General features: G+C 38.5%; 1 protein-coding gene across 11 annotated transcripts in view; it reads right to left on the bottom strand.

Moving 5' to 3' along the window:
• The window catches only part of SEMA6D (semaphorin 6D), a 209,495-nt gene that overhangs the window by 134,403 nt on the left and 54,242 nt on the right, over positions 1–20,850 (bottom strand). Inside the window, exon 2 of one of the 11 annotated variants that reach the window (XM_064721736.1) lies at positions 10,300–10,383. The exons of the other annotated variants lie outside the window; for them this stretch is intronic. The gene's annotated coding sequence lies outside the window, so the exon portion shown is untranslated. The remainder of the gene's footprint in view (positions 1–10,299; positions 10,384–20,850) is intronic. 11 annotated transcript variants of the gene reach the window in all.

Raw genomic sequence — 20,850 nt, 5'->3', positions numbered from 1 at the left:
GATAAGTGAACATTTTTAATGCACATTAGTTGGAGAAATGAAGAAGTAGAAGTGAATAATAAGTATTACTGAACTAATATTCTGAGGGTCTGGAAGAGAGATAGAAAACCACTGTCATGGAAACATTTTATGGATTAGTTTTCCCTCCCATCCAAAGAGTACTGAGTGCCTCATTTCCCTGCAGTTGCTGGCTGTGGTTATCACTGCCCCAAGGAAAAGGGAGTGGCTTTCAGAGACAGACTTTAGGCAAGAATATCTGGAGTCCCCCATAAAGACAGAACATGGGTGAGGGGTTTCACACAACAGCCCTTTTCTGCCTCAGCACTCCTACATCCTGCAGGAGAGAAGCCCAGGACCACAGAACAGAGGAACATGCAGGTCTGTCCTGCAAGGAGAGTTCTTTCTCCTTGGGCATGCTTTAATTAGGCTGGAGTTATTCATGATCCCCAAGAAACTGTAGGAATCCTGCTCTGAATATGCATTATAGCACAATGTGCCCCACATAATTCTTAAAAACCATTTCATTATAAGCATATCTATCTCTCTATCTCCATAAAGACATATATAAATGTTTACTCATTGCCACATAATTTGATTCCTGCATTTGGTTCATCTATTACTGATGCATGTGGTGAATGCCCATGTTCTGTTACATTGTCTCAGTCAGCATGAAGGAGCTGACACCCCAGGTCAGGCACACTTGGACCTACTGGAAGCTGTATTCCCTTCCAGTTTAATAGTAGTAGTCTTTTCCAAAATGTAACTGTCCCCAGTTCTACAAAAATCGTCCCTTTCTACCATAACACAGCTTGTTTCACTGCTATTGCTACCTAGCCTCTGTTCCAAAAGGATGCAAACTTCACAACTTCTCACCACCAAATGCATGAATTTAATGCAACTCCCAGCCAAGCAGTCAGGATGATGGAAATACACTAAAATATCAAGGCAGAGAAACCTCTTTACAAAGAAAAATTCCTGAAAAGGTACATTTTATCAAAAAGCACAAACCCTCCAAAATAATGACACATGACAGATTAATGAATTACTATTACTTACTTATTTTGTAACAGTGATATGCTACAATTTAGAATTTAAAATAATAGCTAATCAAAAAGCTTTTCTTTTATTATGTCTGATTTAAGATCTCTATCTTATGGCAATATCATGCTCTCAAATGTCTGAGACTAATAGCCAATAACATCACTCCCATATTTGAAGACCATGCCTTAAGCACAATAATATATTAAGGGCTGAATGCTCATGAGGATATGTGAAAAGCAATGCTTGTATTTCATTAGCTGCACCCCAACCAACCTAATTGCATGTGTAGAACATACTCATTTAAATGCAATTGCATGTGTGACATAGCTTGGGAAACTCTAGCCTAAATTAATAATATTTTTTTGTACTTTCATTTTTCTTGCCACTGAATTACAAATCAGTGGCAATCTTGCCACTTGATTTGCCAATTTACAAAGGGCAATTTTGCTCTTTGATTTCATAGTTTAATAGCAGCATGTTTTACTGTTAACAGGATCTGAAATATGTACTCAGGCAAAGATTCAGCATCTTCCATACCCCATTTTGTGAACTAGAATACTTCTGAACTGAAACCATTTCTCCCTCTTCACAAGGCAGTCAGATCACATAACCACCTGTTGATAATCACATTGAATTATAACTACAACTTATTAGGTTAACAGTTAGAGAAGAAACACCCATCACCAAAGCAGCAATTGAAACTTATTTTTATCTAGTGATTTGCTACAGAAGGACACACTATCTACTACTACCACTTGTTGTTGCAGACCTGTCTGTAGCTCATATTTGATGTAACCTTTTACTTTGAAGACATTTGCCCAAACCAGTGAAGCCAGTGGAGAGGGGTATTTGCTCCAAGAAGGATATGCCCACATCTCCATGTACCTTCGTCAGCAACACTCAGTCCCACAGCCTCAGCACAGCAGTTCTTTGCTATAGACCCAATTTTTTTCTCCAAATCTATCTTTCCAAATCTAGCTCTAAACATAAAGACATGTGCTTTGGCACAAAGACACATTGGTGTAAGTATTTAACACATCACTTTCATTCTTAATAAAATTATAACTCTACAGCTTGAAACAGTATGTCAACAAACACTTATTTTTCATCTAACATCTGCATATATAGTTACTTCAAAGGCATATTTAGGTAGTTTGTCCATTTCAGAAGATTCCCTTTGAAGATGCATTTGAATGAACGTTACCCTTTCCTAGATGGATCTGGCTAAACGTTTTTGTTACAGCAATTTTGTTTAGCATGGTAATGCAATCAGTATCCCAGGAGGCTCATCCTTCAGAAGATGCCTGCCTGCAGCTCTACCTGCAAAGCTATATTATGGCAGTCTTCACAGATAACAAAATACAGAAACTGTAATGCATAAAGCAGCACAATTGTCTGTCAGAGGCTGTCTAGAAAAATCCAAGCAAAAATCTCTCCTCCCAATTTTCAACAGAAATATTCATGCTATGACAGTGCTTCATTTCAGGAACCAGTGGGCATAAGCTGTATTGCTCATTCACTTAAAACAAATAGTGAGGAGACTCCATGAACAATTTCTATTTCCTGGACAAAGCAGAGAGCATTACTGCTTTTCAGAGGAAAGGTGAAACAGCGGTGATCAAGCTGTGAACTGAATAAATAGAAAGACTATGAAGTGATTTACTATTCCTACTGCAACCAGCTAGCAACAAAGTCAATCTCTTTTGCTGAGGCAGTGATTAGTGAGCGCAGTTGACCTGTGATATCCACTGCTTTTAATCCAATGGTTTGCACATTATGTTAAAGGCTGAACTCGCAAAACAATATTTATTCCTTTTGAAACCATTCCATTTTTTTTCCAAAGATCTTATTTGTACAAAGTGCTTAAGTAAAGGACTATGTATAATCAAATAATAACCGAAAAAAATTACCAGCAAAATCATAATATGGGTCATATTTGCATGTGTTTACATACATATGCCAATGATAAAGAACCATGAGTCTAAATTAGAGTCTAGATAAAGTGGATTTGTAAACAGGTTTTATTCTTTTTTTTTCTTATCTTGGAAATAATTTGGAAGACAGGCACCTATACTTTTAAATAGCCAGGCATTTATTTCCATTTTTCAGCTATCACATGAAGCTCTTTTTATGTTCTTTTTACAGTCCAGCTCTTCTATTTAAAGATAACTGACAGGTTTCAGAGGAAGTGGAAATCTAGAGGCTTCACATTTACTATCACATCAGTTCAGTTCTGGGACTGATTATCATCACTATGTTACACCTTGTAGCGTCCCATATGTGACAGGTGCCTTCTGAGCACCATTAAAGGGTTCATCTCTTAAATTAATTGTGTCAGATAAAAGTAACAGCAGATAGATACTGGAAAGGCAGAAGGAAAATGGACACGTGCCATCATCAGATTAGCAGTGAATATTTCCCCCAGTAAGAAAACTTTAATGGTAGTGATATTGTATTTTTACATGTATAGTTTCTAGAATATTTTTCCCCATGTACAAGTATGAAGATGTATTTACACTGCCAAATAAAACCACAACAAGTTTTCAGTAAGAATCAGGTGTCCTTAATAATCCCTTTATGAAAATAAACTATTGGAGGAGTCTGGGATATCTCACAATTTCCTGCTCAGAGCACACCTTGGCTCTTCACCATTTTTGCATATGAATGAAGGCATTGCATTGTGGTTCAAACTCTACCAGGAGAAGCTCATACCAAAAACAAGGCCCCAAAACGTCAGCACACAGTGTTAACCTGTCAGCCTAATCATCTCAGTATGAAGATGTTATACTGAAATCATTAATAAAATTTTCAGTCTCTTAAATCTTTATTCACAGTAGGCAGTCAAATATAATTTTTAGTTCAACAATTTCAAACATGTTTGTACATTGTTGTGGCTTCAAGAGTGCTGAAAGCTATTTACTTATGTAAATCTTAAGATTTGCTACACAAAGAAACAGATGCATGTGGCATTTGCAAGGCAGTGAAAATGAAGTGTCACATGTTGGACTAGGAAACAAAGCTAGAGGGGAAAAAAAGGTGTGCCCTATTTCACCCAGCCTTCATCCCTGAAGGGCTGAAGGATGAACTGAAAAGGAAATCTTGGCAGCTACTGCAAATCATAAAGTGAGAGCAGCAGTATGGTTCTGGACAAACCTCACAACTATATTTGTCATCAGAGTACTTTCTGCACAGGGGCACTCACATATATTAAAGAATTAGATTTTTTTTTCCCCTTTAAGACAAGAAATCAATGAATTGTTAAGAAACCCTAACTTATCGAGAATCACAAAAGAAAAGAGAAATGTTTTCAGGCCTCCTCTATTCCAAGAGCTTTATCTGTTAACTGTATGCAAAAGAAGATTGGTGACCATAACTGAGAAAATACTTGTTACAAAGAGGTGCTTTAATATCAAGAAGAAAAGGATAATAAGATCTAGTTGCTAGAAGCTGAAACAAAGCAAATTAAGATTTACAAATACAACTCCCTTTTTCTTAAATTACCCATTAGAAACTCTAAGGAGGAGCAGTGCATTCAGTAGTAAATTGGATTGGGTATGGCTTGGCAGCTTGTTTTAGTTAGAGAAACCTATTAAAACTCATGTTGCTGTAACCAAGTGGAAGACTATGATTTATGATATACCAGGAGATCTGATCCAGCTTTTAATGAAACTGGTACAAGCTGTAGGCTACAGATGCCACGGGTCTGAGGATTTTGCCTTTACTACAAGACAAGTGCATGTGAACCTGTTAATGCTGGAAGTGGTACTGCCTGGTGCATTTTCCACATACATTTAATAAAAACATCTGTGCAGGAAATGAGCTCTTACTCAGGCTTTGACCATTAATATATATGATTCCATTATGCTTTCTCATTAAGTAGTACTAGAAGCTCTCTTTGCTAATGCAAATAATACACGGCAGACGGGACAACCCTATCAGGTCCTTTTGGGAGGACTGAAACCCTTTCCTGATTAGATTAAGTACCCTTTGAGAGATATTGTTAATCTAATTCAACCATTCCAAATGGAGGAACAGGAAAAAACAAAAGGTACTTCTAACATCTAACAACTTCTAACACCATGTATCTTACTACTCACTTCTTTTTTGAAAATTAACATTATTTTAGAAGAGTAACATATTCAAAGGTAGGTGATAATATTTTCTGAAATTAATTTCACTAAAACATGTAAAGACATAATAAATCAACTTTTTTATATTAATCAAAGTTTTATACTCAAATTTTAATGAAATTTCTCTAACAAGAAAACAAATTAGGACATTTGAGATGCTTGTCTGAATGGCACACATAAGTACTTCTGCAAGATTTCTCTCTAACCCCTACAATTTTTCCATGCAAATCAACAGGAAGCACACAAAAACTAGGCATTCACCCCTTACATAGATCAAAATTAATATTTAATATCTACAACACAGAAGCTCTAATACTGATGTGAAATTGGGGCCTAATTGAGGAAGATCTGCTGATCTAACTAGCTGTCCTATCCCTAGGGAGCTGTTAGAAGCATGTAAGTGACAACACTGTAATAATCTTCAAAATATTTATTAATTAGCTATGGGGATACTTTATTGAGTCATCAGGAAGTTGTATTTCATGTAAATATTAACAAAAATAGCAACATTATTAACTATTTTCTTATGTAGTAGCCATGCTGATAGGTTGCTGCTTTCATTCTTCCATCTCTAACCATGTCATTTCCCTAGAAAAACTCTATGGTCTGAAAAAAAAAAAATCAAAGAAGTTTGGCATCATCTGTGAAGTTGTTATTCCTCCAGGTTTAAGCTCAGCTCTGTGAAGACAGGTCTTAAATTCCACTTGGTGTTGCACAAGGGTGAATTTCATCCTTGTGATTAAAGTCACCTCTGAGTTTCTGCTACAAGGTATTGACTGGAGGGTGACCAACGCACTCAGCTGGACCAAGAAGGGAAAAGGGTTGGAGGAAACCATTATCACATCTCACAAGCCTCCCTCAGCACCAATTCACAAAGATATGTTGTTAGTGCACCTAAGTGTGGCTTGTCAGATGCAAAAGGTTTTGCTTTTATCTATGGGAGTCCCTGACTCCATTTCAAACCTCCAGACAAAGGCAAGCTCTGCCTTTAACACTTGTCTGAATGTTCTGCTCTCACACACTCCATGCTTCGAGCCCTCAGAGCAGCCCCAGCCGCAAACCCAACAATTCTCCCAGGCCTGTGACAGATCCTGCTCCGTGCTCTCTGCTCCAGCCTGGGGACAGCCCCTGTGAGCAGCAGGGCTGCTCTGTAGCACAAGGCCTTCTCAGCTGCCCTCATTTTCCATTTGTGCTGCTTTGAATGAAGTCGTAAACCCCCAACACTCTTTGTGCTGTGAGCAGAAACCACAGACATATTTTGATGCAACATCAAAATGTTTTAGAGCCCTGTGTCAAGGTAGCTGTGGTGAGTGACCCAGCTGGTCACCAGTCAGCCAGTGCCACCCCCTCACTCCTCCCTCAACAGGGCAGGGGGGAAATGAGACTGAAAAGCTCATGGTGTGAGGTAACGCCAGGGAGATCACTCAGCAACTGCCATCAAAGGCACAGCAGACTTGACACAGGGAAAATTACTTTATTGCTAATTAGAAGGGTTTGACGGTGAGAAACAAAGACTAAAATACCTTTCTCACACCTGTTTCTCTCTGTTGGGTGCTGCCAGGGCTGTTCCTCACACTTTTCCCCTCATACCACCTGTGGGGCTCTGTTTCCTCTTGCACACATTACTCAGAGGCTGCAGCAGCCTCTCTAAGGGCCTGGGCCGTGCCCCATGGCGGGAACCGGGGCAGGCCCACACTCCCCCCTCACAGGGTCCCTACACCCCACTCTGCCCCTCAGCCCCTGCAGGGCCAAAATTACAATTCCTGCAGTGACCCAAACCAAGGCAGACCTGTGCCTCAAGCTAACACAGATCCTGCTGTACAAGAAGCACCTCCTCAGACCACTGTGTTCTCTTCCCTGCTCAAAAAAAGGCTTTGCCATGACAAGCCCTCAAGCTACATCCATGTGGCCAAAACCTCCTGCAGAAATTACAAGTTATTATACATAAATTGGGCCTTAATTCTGGAGTAAGTGTTCACACACATATTCTAGTGTTGCTATTTTGAAATGCATAAAGGTAAAAAGGTTACTTTAAAAGCAGCGCCTCTCCACCAAACCTAACAACAGCTTTAGAGTTTCACCATCTCTCAAGCCTTTGCAGGTGAGACAGCCTTGCCATGCTGGAGGCACTGAGGTGAACAAGCTCCTGGTGAGTGATGCAGCTGCCTCTTGTTCTGCACACTGTGGTTCTGTCAGCAAATACAGAAACTGCACCCATTTAAAGAAGGAAAAAAATGTAGAGCTACATTATAGTACTCCTCCATCCTTTTTTTTGATCAGTGATAGCTGTCAAAACCAGTTCACTTGTAAGTACAACAGGAAGCTTGCTGCTCTTTGTGTACTGGATGCCCCCAAAAGAGCTGTGACAGTCATGAGACGGGCAGGATGCACAATTCTGTGGAAGCATCACCAGTTCCTGGGTCAGTAGATGAACTTGTTGGCACAGGACTTGTACCCCTGGCACCAGATGCACAGCTAAGCCAGAAGAGCAGCCTGAAATCAGATTTTTGATATATAGGAAATATATATTTATCAACATCTGGAAATATATTTATCAACATCTGATTTCTGCAGGATAACATGAGGAACATGATTATGGTGATAAATTAATTTTGTAAGAGTCTTTGCTATCTCTAGAATTTGTGCCAGCACTGGTTACTGCTTCAGAGCAGGAGCTACAGCAACAGTTCCTAATACTGCATCACACATTCCCATGAATGATTTGGGATGGAGACATGGGAGTACAATCAGAGGATGAGGAAGATGCCTTGGACAATGAACAGAAGGGTCTGACTCTGAAAATCATCTGTTCTTCCCTCCTCTAATGGAGATTTCTGAGATGTACCGATGCACAGTATGCTAGACCAGATGCAGGTTTTTTATAATAGGCCTGTGCTGGTACCTTTGACTCCTGAGAAACCAGTGGTGGAGTTGTAATAGTTTGTCTGATGCCACTTAAGTAGCAGAGAGATGTGCTAGTCAGGGATACATGAGGGTTTCTCCCAAGAACCAGAGATAGGTACAGCATCTGCTTTGAATTTGTACAGATGCTTTGAAAGGACAAGGCTTGTGGCCTTGATAATACTTTCACAGATCTAATGAGATTTACAAAGGGAAAAATGATGCTTTATATTAAATATATGAAATTAATGGTGATTAAGAGAGAGAAGTTCCATGGTAGAGCAGAGGACCTTTTGGAGTCCTGACACAGGCAGTAAAAAGCCTGGACAAGGAGAGAGGTGGGAGCTGCCAACACACAGGAGGCATCCTTGGTTTTCCACATTTCCTGCATGATTCCCCTCAGAGACATTGCTGGCAACTACACAAGAGAAAAAAACATCTGAAATATGACCTAGTAGAGGTACAGGAATATAAAAACTGCTTGAAGCAGCAACATAGTGCTAAACTGATGTCTCATAAGTCTTTATTTTCTATGTTTGCTCATACATTGGCTTCATAATAAATATCCAAATTCTATGCAGTCTTGGGCAATGAAAGCATTGACCTTTTATGATAATTTTGCGTTGTTTCTAATAATATTTACTAGCTAATTTGAAAATCTTTCAGTCATCAGTACAAATTAACAAAACTCTTGTGTGGGCATTAGGGTTTAAAATTTGTAATTAGCTCTTACCTACCTTCAGCTTGAAATAAATTCTGACATTAATGTAAATAAAAATCATCATCTGCTCTGTATTAGCAGAAAAATCAGTTTTCTAGAAATAAATGTAGACTACAAAAGTTTTTGAGTATTTCCTCTTCCTATAAACTTCAAAACCAATCTTTTATCACAAAATTCTAAGTATAATCAGAAAATAATTATATTCTAGCTGAGTTGTAAATTAAATCAGAACTGCTAAACACGAGTTCTTATCTCAGACTGGATCATTACTGTACTAAAGAATATTAAGATGCAGAGGCCCCCTCCTGAGCTGAGCATTGTCATGCAGGACCCCATGTGTTCTGCCAGTTACAAAAGGAAATATGGACATTTTGTTGGATGCAAGAGCTTTGTAACCTTCTCAATAAAAGCCTCCACATGCAACAGCTTTTTCAAGTCATCAGAAAAATGGGTGGGCTCACATTAACCTGTGAATGATTCACAAATGTCCAATATTTTCTGTACCACCACTCCATCGCCTCCTCTCCTCACCCCACAAAACCCCAACCAGCCACAAAGCCCCACCTGTTTCTGAATCAGTATTTCATTACTTTTTGTGGTGTCAAAATTACAATTTGCTTTTCCATCTCTCAGGGACAGCACTGTTATTGTTTTGGTATACCTGCTGCTCAGTTGTTTATTTCTTTAGGTGTTTCCCAAATTCTTCTGTTTATTGAGCAGCCTTTACATTCCCTGATGCTCTGAGTACAATACTGCAGAGGGCTATGCATTCTTCACAACACCATTCTCTCCATCCACCTTTCCTTCCAAAATACAAGCCCCCAAGGAGAAGGAAAAAACCAAACTCTCCTCCTCCTACCCATCCCAGACTTTTTCCCCAGAGTCTCTGTAAACACAATTTCCCAGACTCTTAGCCCATATTTTAGTTTTATTTTGTGGGTTAAGCATGAAGTCATTGAGCTCAGTGGGATGGAGAGTATCTCTGCCACTTTATCAGAAGAATTAGAATCCAGTCAGAGATTACTTTTTGTTTCCAAACCTTTTAGTACAAATGCCTCAAAAAATTTAATTTGGAGTTTAAAAAAAGAAAAACAACAAAAAAAAACCCAACCAAAATAAAACCCTGCAAAAATATATTTGTATATATTGATTTGCTACAAATAATCATCATTTTGGATCATTTCATGTTTGTGTTTGAACATAAAAATTCGTTTGCATTTGAACAAAAAAATTAGTTTAAGTTGCTCAGCATAAAGTTCCTTCCTGTCATCTGCTGTAGAAACCACCAGAAGACTTGGGAGACAGAGAGAGACAGCATATCTAAATAGAAAAGCCATGCATGTTTATACACAGTGGTAAACAAGAGTTACTTGGAACACAGCTGTATTTCTGTGGTTTCCCCATTTTCTCATTGCTGGGTGCACAGCACAAGAGTGTTGGATGATCCGAGCTGCTGACAGCAGTAAAAAGCCCCATTACTACTGCTCTAGATATGTCAATACTCACCCTTTGGAAGATGGGCACATCTGCTTGTCTGAATGAAACAAGGCAGAGGAAGAGGAGACTATTGCAAATCTGGCTCTGCAGAGTCTAAGGAATGAAGTAGGACGTGGCATAATCAGGACAACTGCAGAGGAATGTCACATACTGAGCACAACTAGTCAGCACAAGAGGAGCAACCTGACCTAATCTCTCCATACAGTTTAGGAGGGGAAAAAAAAGACTCAGTGATCAGCAGTGCAAGCTGGTCTCTACATTAAAGCTAACCTGGACCAGTGAATAAGAGGGGAAGGAAACAGCATGATCAGAGCAATGTGCATGAGGGAAGGCAGAGCAATGTAAAAAATTCATGGCTAGGACAACCACAGGAAACGATGTGTAGCTGGCAGATGTTTGCTTTAAAGTCTTCCACAACTCTGACTATGCACAAGAGCAGCAGCGCTCTCAGTGTGCTCTGAGCCACAGCCAGAGGAGAGCAGGACAGCCCTGAGGAACAGCCACTGAGAGAAAAGCTTCTGAAGAACACCCCTTGAAAAGCCAGCTGCTTACTGTCCTTGTAGTGCCAGCTGGGCATGGCCCCTGTGCCAGCCTCACCTGCTGCCTCCTTCAGCAGAGAAACATCTTGGCTTTTGCCTATTGTCTTTCAGGGACCAAAACAGATTTTCAACTTCCTTTCCCCCTCTCCAAGACTAATAAACTGCAATATTTTAAGTCAGAGGCATTTATAAGACCTTGTATACCACAGGTCATTACTTGCTCCAGTATTGAGCTTAAAATCTCGTATGTGACTTCCCAAAAAGGCACCTAGTCCTGACCAGAGCTGCCAAGAACTGGAAAACCTCTGCACTCCCTTAGGTTTGTTCAAGGTTAATCAGCACCACTGTTCATCTTCCATTTGATTTCTCATTTGAATTTATTGTTTCAGTTTCCAACTGATGATTCCTGTTATGATTTTGTTTCCTGGATAACTACACAGAATAAAGAGTCTTTCTTGTGGAGAGGAAACACTACAACCATCTTATCTCTTTTCAGCACCTTTCTTGATTTGTCACAGCACATAAATTTGGGCTTCTGAACTAGACAGAGGATTCAAATAGCAGAACCGTGGATACTATATAAATTATTTAGACCTAAATTATGGTTAATATTTTCATTGGTTACTAAATGACTTCAAACTATTTGTTTTCTTAATGTAATGAGCACATTGTTCTGCATACTTCCAAAGACAGAAAATAAATAGCAAAAGTACACTGCATTCTTAAAGCTTTATTGGTGATCGTGCAACTCCTGTTAACTAACAGGCCAAACTACAGCTGGGATGTAACCTTTTCCTAATTGACCCATTTTTGTAGCCATGTCAACTATATCTTTTCTCCAGATAACTCTACCTTTCCATTTCAATTTTCTCTTTCATGAATTCTTTATATAGATTGCTATATTTTTTTCCATTATTAAAAGGTTTGCTATTAATTTCTTATCAGTTCCAGCTGACAGTTCAGACCTGAGTTAGAGCAGCCTTTAAAGCCAGATCTTTGCTCATTCTTGAAAGAGCACTTGGAACTTTTTGGACACTAAATGCATTCTTCCTGAGCAAATCCAGATTTAAACTTCTGTTTTTGTCCTGTGTCATCCCACCACCCCCACATCCTCTAAAATTTCACATTGACAAATACTTAGCAAAACAGCCTTTTGGAAAGACATTTTCCTATGACCAAGGCTGCCTCCTTTAGTGATGTGATATTGCAAACTGCCAAGATTTGCGATTAATATTTCTAATATAAAATAGCAGTTTGACATTTTGGATACACAGCAATATGTCTCAAAGGATCATAAATATAGAGGGAATCGCATAACACAAATGAGTACATTTGCTTCTAGAATTTTCCTGCCATTTTTTGCTGAATAGCACATACAAAGGGTAAAGTTAAAAAATTACCTTCCTGTGTATAAGCAGTACAAAAATGTATATCTGACACTTGCATATAAAGCCACAAGTTCATTGTCCATGGAGCTTTTGAAAACTCTGATTGTATTTCCATGCACAAGCACACACATTATTGCACACATGCTCCTATACAAATGGGCTTTGAGGCTGAAAGGCTTTCAGACAAGGAATATAAATATAATAAAGTATAATCTTTAATTCTTTGCACACATTATAGCAATATGTTCTATTACTTCATGCCTAAATAATAGAGCCATTGCATTTGTTCGAACTGTAAGTGATAGTGGCCAATACTATATTGAATTCAGCTTTGGTGTTTCACATTGAACACATGCTATGTTCTAATTCAGTGTTTTGAAATAAATCTTTTACTTTCTAACTTTTCTTCCTTGTATCATCAGAGTAATTTAACACATGTCATTTCCTGCAATGCTATCCAATTCACACATCAGCAGGTGGTATACAATTTTTCTTTATTTTCCCTCTTTTTTTTACTGTATAGCTTTTTGTGTGTTTAGATAGGACCCATCTTATTTAAAAAGCAGAGTGGCACTATAGAACAATGTCAGTTTCTACAACATGCATCTCAGAGTTTTTAATTACTCCTGTCACTGTACCATTTAGTAATTGTTTTACTTAGAGATTATGACCTTCAGCTAGTGGTAGATTTAGCATATGGCCCATATTAATACATTCAAAGAGCAATGACCAATATCAATCAAGCTAACGCTATATGGACTAATTCATGGGAATTTGCTTAATGCAAATAACAACAAAAAACCCCATAAGTCATGATTTGCATGATCCCATATGCCAGAGACACGTGTGTACTTCTGCACATTCTTCTACTGCCCTTTAGAGAGACCTTTTATAGCTGTTCCTGGCTACTTTGCCTGCTGCAAATCATTACTTCTATCAATATAGTGATGATTTTTCTCAGATTATTTTTTTCCATTTCTTCTGAACTAATCTTGTCCACATTTCTAAACAACAGGAAATACAATGGAAAAAATGCATGTAGACACAATGATAGAAGGTTTTTGAGTAGGACCAACACTCACTAAACGCCAAGATCAGTACACTAACTACTTCTTTCGCCCCCCCATGAAAATGATAAAAACCAGAAAGGTCCTAAAAGAAGTCAAGTAAACCAGAGCCATAGTGTCAACCATCACTGAAGTTGAAAAAAAAATAAATCTGTGGTGAGTCAATCTTGTATTTCTGTATTCTTTAAACATGCAAGTTTTATAGTCCTTTAGAAAACTACACATAAAGCAGAATAATAGTTTTGCACAGCTTAAATGAAGAGTTTGGTTTTTCAGATGAACATTTTTGTTTCCTACAGTAGCAATTATAGGAGACGCTAGGAGTTGGCTAGAAGGCTCAGTACAATCTATAAACACTTATTCATAGAACCACTGGGTGGACACTGTATTGGAGCCAAGTCTTACATTCAACATTCCCGTTGTGAAACAAGTCTGACATTTCTGTCTGTCTCCCTTTTTTAAAGGACAAATCAATTTGTAACAGAGAGACAGCAGTTTGCAACCAACTGTGCTCAAGATCAAAATGAATTAATGATATTGAAATAAAGGTAACAGTGCAGTAAGGAGCAAAAAATTGGAAATAAAGAGTAATATAAAATGGAGATCTGAATTAGAAAGGCGTGCAAAAAGAACATGGATTAGCCAACAAAGCTCCTCTACTTTTCCTAATTTCCTCCTACTAGTTCTTTGTATTGTAGCAAATTGATCAGCTGTTAAACATATGGTCACCTCTTTTAAAAAAGATTGCTATCATTTGTGTTTGGCTTGAAGCTAATGTTATCTAGTCTTTTAGAAAATGTTACTGGATATCCCTTTCAAACAACGTCAAATCTTTATCTCTGCTGCACTTTGTTGTTATCCTGCTCAGATGTATCTCACATTTCTCGCGGGCAGACATTATCTGGGGATCTGGCATCACTTCTGAAACAATAGGATTTGTGCATCTCTCACCTCCTCAGAATGAAAAAAAAGTTTGCTTGCAACCTAAACACATTCATCTGAGGGCTTTATCAGCTTACATTTCTGCATTAGCAACTTACAGTTATGTTCATGAATTAAACTAAAATATCCATAATAAATATTGGCAACATTACTAACAATAAATATTTGCCACAAGGAGAGACACCGGCTGACTTTCAACACGAATACTCACGCGCCCCTTCTAAACAGAGCGCTGCCCTGCAGCTGGGCTGGGCAGGCACAGCAGAAGGTCAGCACAGCCCCGAGCTGTGATCATGCCATCAGCTCTCAGGGTCCCACAGGCAGCCAGCAGGCCTGACTGCCTGCACTTTGAGGAGCAAAAGCAAGCTTGGAGCAACAACGCAGCCTGCAGAGTGTTCCATTTGTACTGGGATTGGCCCAGGATGGGTCAGTCCAGAGAACGGAACACACAGCTCCGGCAATGGTGCAAAATGGCTTTGCCCTGCTTATGGGCCAGAGTGGGACTTCTCAAGCCAGGTTTTTTAGCCTCCCATGACAGCTGAGGTGCCTTTCATAATACTGGATCCATTATTTTTCTAAGCTGGTGCTCACGTCAATCACACTCGATGGAGAAAACCCATCTGAAAAATCCCTTCTTTCCTAACTTGGGACAGATCTAGAGACAAGCTGAAACATCATGTTAGGAAAACAGAGAGAAATGAAGTTTTCCCCCTCCAGCTGTCCTCTGAAAGGCACTTGCTTTTTGTACAAAACATTTAAACAGTCATAGAATTAGCTGCTGGAGTCCTGATGTTCTGAAAAATTTCTGTCTCCTAAACTACAAGGCTACCCTTTTTCTTCTGCAGAGAATAAAAGATGGTACCACTGTCTCCTCCTCTTCCCTAAACGATCCCTATAGCCTAATACCACTCTTGCAGAGATGTCCTAAGTTAACCAAAATGTTTAGATTGCAATCAGCACTCAGAAATTGTTGTTATTGAGTAACTCCCTGCAGAGCCAAAGCCTCAAGAAACAGACAGACACAAATACCACAGAATGCTTCTAAATATAGCAGATCTAAGTTGGGTAGAAACAGAGGGATCACAAAAATTCTTTCTTAGCAGCCACTTATTTATGCTCAAAATTTTTCACTCAGGTCCATGTCAGATGAAAATCTGTAACCAAAAAGAGGCTGCAGGAAAGATTGGATCTTCTTTTTAGGCACTTCCTGAATACCTGTTAATGATACTTAACTGAACTAGAAACAACAGCCTATGTAATTATGGATGGCCACAGATATAACAGCTGAGTGCCTCTACAGGAGACAAAAGAGAAGGCTGAAGTAATATAATCATAAATTGATTCTGACCTGGCTGTGGAAGACACACACACCATGATGTGATGCCTATTCCAGCCAGGCTGGAAATGCTGCACTGCTATGACAATGAAAAGTTTTGATTAAGAGATTAGAAAGAACACTACATAGGGAGTAAGGGACTGACATATCTACCTGATATATAAACACATCTTTCCCCAGTATTTAGCAAACTTGTGGTATCAGTATTGCAACATGTATTTTTTTGCAGCAGGTTCTTTCTAGCATTCTGTATGGCCCAGAATTGTGCAATTTCTTTGATGTAAACCACCTAATTTTTAAGTTCAAAACCCATAAAATCAGAGTTATATAAAAACTATGGCACAGAGTGGAAGCTCTGGAAATTTTGCAGCATCCTATGTCTGGCTGAGCTTACTCAATTGCCAAGGAAAAAAAGACCTTTAAAGTACAGGATTAGCACTCAGCCCTTGAACAGTAACGTCTGTTCTCTTTAGAATTTAATTGCAAATAAAAGCAGAAGATAAAAATAAATAATTTGAACACAATTATATGATGATGAAGCCTTTCCTGAAAAATGCTTAAAACAGAAATGGTGGAGGTATTAATGATAATTTAGATTGTTGTCTGGAAGAAGCTTCTCTAGAGTCTATGCTTTTATTACCTGCTTAGTCACATACATTTTTCCTATTAATATTCTGTTAGTGAGCAAAATAGTTCTTTGGGATATTCACTTAACCAGATTAATACAGAAACTGGAAAAAATGAATGCAGGAACACAAGTTGGGCATTAAGAGACTCCTTGGTTATTTTACAGAGAAGTTCCAATTTATAGGTCTCGAAATTATGTGACAGATACTTTCCTGGAAAATGTTCATTTGACTGTAGTGCATTTCAGCATGGTAGTGAGAGTTTGTCCCAGCACAGAACTAAGCAATGTTTAATATATCCTCATCACTGGAATCTTTCCCCTCTGCAGGAACAAGAATCAGTGGCTCTGCTCTAGAAGGCTATATATTCTTTAAAACACGGGCTGCAGAACAGGTCACTTCGGGTGGATTACCCAGATTTCAAGTAATTTTTTAAGGTAAGTCCGTATGCCCTTTTCCTCTTTGTTGCATGCTACATGGTTCCATGTTTCTCTTCTGGGAGTTCTCATGAACTCCACAGGATGAAACTTCCATTTCTCCTTACATGGAACATTATGGTACAACTTGTGCCCTGGTCACTTTTCCAGGAAAAGGGAGAGTTGGACCTGTATCATCTGAAATACACCTTTGCCCAGGTTCCTTTCAGCTACTACATAAGGCTGTGGCTGAAATAAGAAGTCCATAATACACACACAGAGTTTGCTTAATAATGAAGAGAAGTTTTGAGCATTTCAGCTAGGGCAATCTGGTTTTCTGCAGATTTCTGTCTTCAGCTTTTAGCTGCCTGGTAAGGTGCAAGTGCTGATTGATCCCTCCCATAAGTCAGGACATGGAACTTAGGAAACAGAGAGCTGTCCTTTGAATTCCTTCCATAGCTTTCCACTTTGTGTCACAGAGTACCTATTTTACCCATCTGAAGAACTAACTTATCCCAAAGTGCTCCACTTTTGCTTCTTGCCCCCACAATTGGCCCATTAGCTCATAGGTCATGAGGGTAGAAGGAGAGACAGAAATGCAGACAGATGCTTTCACAAGGCCCTGGAAAGAACTGTGGGCACACAACACAAGCCAAGGCTGTGTTGTCAGTATTGAGTGCAAAGAGCAGCCAGCCCACAGCACTGCATTCCTGCATTACAGGAACCCAAAAGCCTTTTACTGGACACTTCATATGCTTCCAATATACCTGTGAACAACTCGTATGGTGCCTTTGTGTCCTGCCTATATTTACAAATCACTTACCTTCTATAAGGTTATGAGTAAGGGCTGTATTGTATTACAATCTTACACAGTTATCTGGGTAATTGGATACTTCTGTGAGCTGCTGTAATATAAATACCTAAAAACATTCCTAAGCATGGCTTTATTAAGTAGCTAATAGCTAGTGGGTAATGAATAATTTTTTCATGCACTGTAAATTACCAACCTGGATGGCAATCCCTGTATACAGTAAAAGCCCTTCACACACAGCAGCTCAGCAGGTACAAAAGCATTCAGCTGGGAAATGGATGTGCCCTCACCAGTTCCACAGAGCCCTCCCTGGCAGACAAATCCTTGGTATTAGAACAGGTAAGACTATAATGATATTCATTGTAGAAAATAAATACTCCAGTATTTTTGTTTCACCACTGTATTGATGCATCACAAACCCTTCTGGTGTGATATGCATCTCACACATATCCAGGTCAATGTGTACAACAAATATTTAAGACTTCTACTGCCTCTAATAAGAAAAAAACTTAAAAATGTAAACTGCTCATCTTAAAAATACCCAAAGATTTAGTATGTTCAAGACATAAGTGAAAAAAAATGTTCTAATATGCTTACTTTATGCTCACATTAAAATGCAGTGTGATCTCTTGTAATCATCAGCAAGATGCAGTCTGAACCTCATTTCAAGATAATTGCCATCTTTTAGTATTAAAGAAAAATCTACCTTTCCAACTGCAATTGAAAAGAATTTAAAATCACAACAGCAGTTTTTGATTTGCTCTTTAAGTAGTGTGGGTGAACCATCATGGAAAATTAAAACATAAGGCAAAGAAATTTGCTGAGAAGGTACTACACCTTTGCAAATTATTCAGTCTTTTCTTAGCAAATCTTTAATATATTAGAAAGATATCAAAAAATTTGAAAGAAATTATATAAAATTCCTTATCATGTCAGAAGATCCTATCTATTCTAGGAATAATGGTGGCTTGCTTAAAACAATCAAGGCATTTTGCTTATGTCTTCATACCACTGTAGAATCACTCTGCAAAGAGGAACACAGGTTCTGCTGAGATTCTTTGCCATTACACTGAAGGATGCCCAAGCAGTTGCAGGTGGGCAGCAAACACACAAGTGCAGGAAAGCTGGATATCAAGCTTCCCAAGATTCCTGTTCCTGGAAGTAATAGTTCTTGTTTTGTTAAACGGAAGTGGTAATGAGCCAAACACTTGTCACTGGCCATAAGACAAAGGCACAGGACTGCTTGCACTTATTTAATTGAACTGTTTGATGTATATTACTGCTGTCAACACAAAACTGGGAAACACATTCCTCCTCCCCTGAACACGGTGAAACACTGACATGGGAAAGTGACAGATCCCAGCTTCAGATCCTGCTTACAAAAGGGAAGGCACTGGAGAACACCACACAAATGCCTGCAGAGAGCTTCTATGTCCTTTCACCCCAAGCAGACATTGAGGCAGCCAGCACTGCACAGGCACAAATGCAGAGAGGACCTGATTCCAGAGGAATCTGCTTTAAAAACAGAAGTAATAATTGATCACAGCCTCTGGAGCTCCAGCAAACCCAAAGCAAATGCTTATCTAATACTGCACTTTTTCCATGCCTTAACATGGGAAATGCTGACTTCTACAAGAAGAGGAGCTGCCTTGTATATTCAGAGTGAGTTACAGCATTCCACTCTCTTTGCTACACGAGCAGCAGAAGTGGCTTGAAAATCAACAGTGGAAATAGCACAACCAGTGGCCTGCACGCAAGCAAAGCAAAGAATGGGAATTTAAACACATGTACCAGTTAAACCTGGTGAATGCCATCCCAAAAGGCAAGGAAAATGTACCAAGGAGCCAATGCCTGCATTGCTCTCAATGCAACACCTTTTTAGCCTGGGCTGTGAAGGTCAGCTTTGTAGAGATATGAGTACAAAGGGTACTTGAAGGTTTGGGGGTTTGGTTGGATTTTTTTTTTTCCTAAACTGAATTGCCCATTTAAAAAAAAAAATAAATTAATTATTTAAATCATGGCACACTTAATGGATTTGTTATATCATATCCTTTGGCTACATTATCTCAACTATATCTCATTTGCAAGTTTGTTTTTCTTGATTAGATACAAGGCAATGCAGCTCTGAGGTACAAATGCTTTTTTAGTTATAAAATACATTATCTAGATAAGTTTTTTTAATAACTAATATACCTAGCTATTGCTTTTTATCTTGGGATTAAGAAATTATTTTTTAAATTACTTTGATGGCCCCATTGCCACATAATTAATATTTAATTAAAATCCCAAACAATAGCTATTATTTTATGCAAGCAATGACTGTCACAACAAGTTACTCTTGTACTGACATGATGTTAATGAAAATACAGCAAACCTCAGATTTTTTGAGATACCTTATGATTTCCAAAAGACAGAATTAAAAGAGTAAAAACATTTGTTCAGCCCCAGGATATGCTCCCTTTGGGTTTTTTAACTGAGACACAAAAAATTACTTAAGATGTGAACAAATGATCCCTGAAAATCAGGCTTTTTGTTTAAAAAAAAAATCTATAGATATATATAAAATTTTCATTTAAAACCTCTTGGTTCATAGAAGTTATAGACTTTAAAAAATCCATTCTCCATGTATTATTTCATAACACCTTTTATTTTTTTAATTTTCTGCTCTTAAGTATATCATCATCAAGTAAGAGTGTGGAATGTTTACTTTCTGTGAATTTGAACTGAGGGCCTGACTTGGAGAAGCTACCAAGCTCCCAATTTATTTCAGGCTTTGAAACAGCAGTGTTTTTCATTGCTGCTCATGGCTGTCAAAACTGCCAAAGTATTAATGATATGATGTGGCTCTTTAATTCTCTCCATTTTTCTTTCGTTGTCTCCTTGCCTTCCATCTGTAAGAGGCTAGTGTATGATGGATACAAGAAACATAAAGAAAAGGTTAATTTCTTTCCAGGAATGTTTTTCTCTTTATCTTTTGTAGTTTTATTTTTTGTAGTTCAGAGTGAAATATTCCTACTGTGCAGCCAGATGTTCTATAATCCTATTTTTATAAAGCCCAAAGGACTCAAATCCCAGGTAAAGTCTCTTCCATGATGACTTGAATGATGGGTAAATTCAGGCTTTAAAGTCAGATAAGAGTTTAAGGCAAAACTGAAGTGTGCTTTTGCTAAAACAAAACCACTCCATCTAATACCACACATTTATAAATATACTAATGTTCCTTTGCTAGGAAATGATGGCATATGTTTGTTTCCACACTGCTATGAAGAAGAAATGACATCTGTTAGATGTTCTGCCACAATACAAAAAGGCAAAATATTTAAAAGTTGAAATTTTGTATACAGGTAACTTCCAATAGATAAGAATGAAACCAAGAGCAACCTAATTCAGTGGAAGGCCAGAAAAGTGCAGGTGTACCATAATCAGGGAATTTAC

The sequence above is a fragment of the Zonotrichia leucophrys genome, chromosome 10 (assembly GCF_028769735.1).
Source record: "Zonotrichia leucophrys gambelii isolate GWCS_2022_RI chromosome 10, RI_Zleu_2.0, whole genome shotgun sequence".
NCBI classification, from domain to species: Eukaryota; Metazoa; Chordata; class Aves; order Passeriformes; family Passerellidae; genus Zonotrichia; species Zonotrichia leucophrys.
This window is presented reverse-complemented; position numbering and strand designations above follow the sequence as displayed.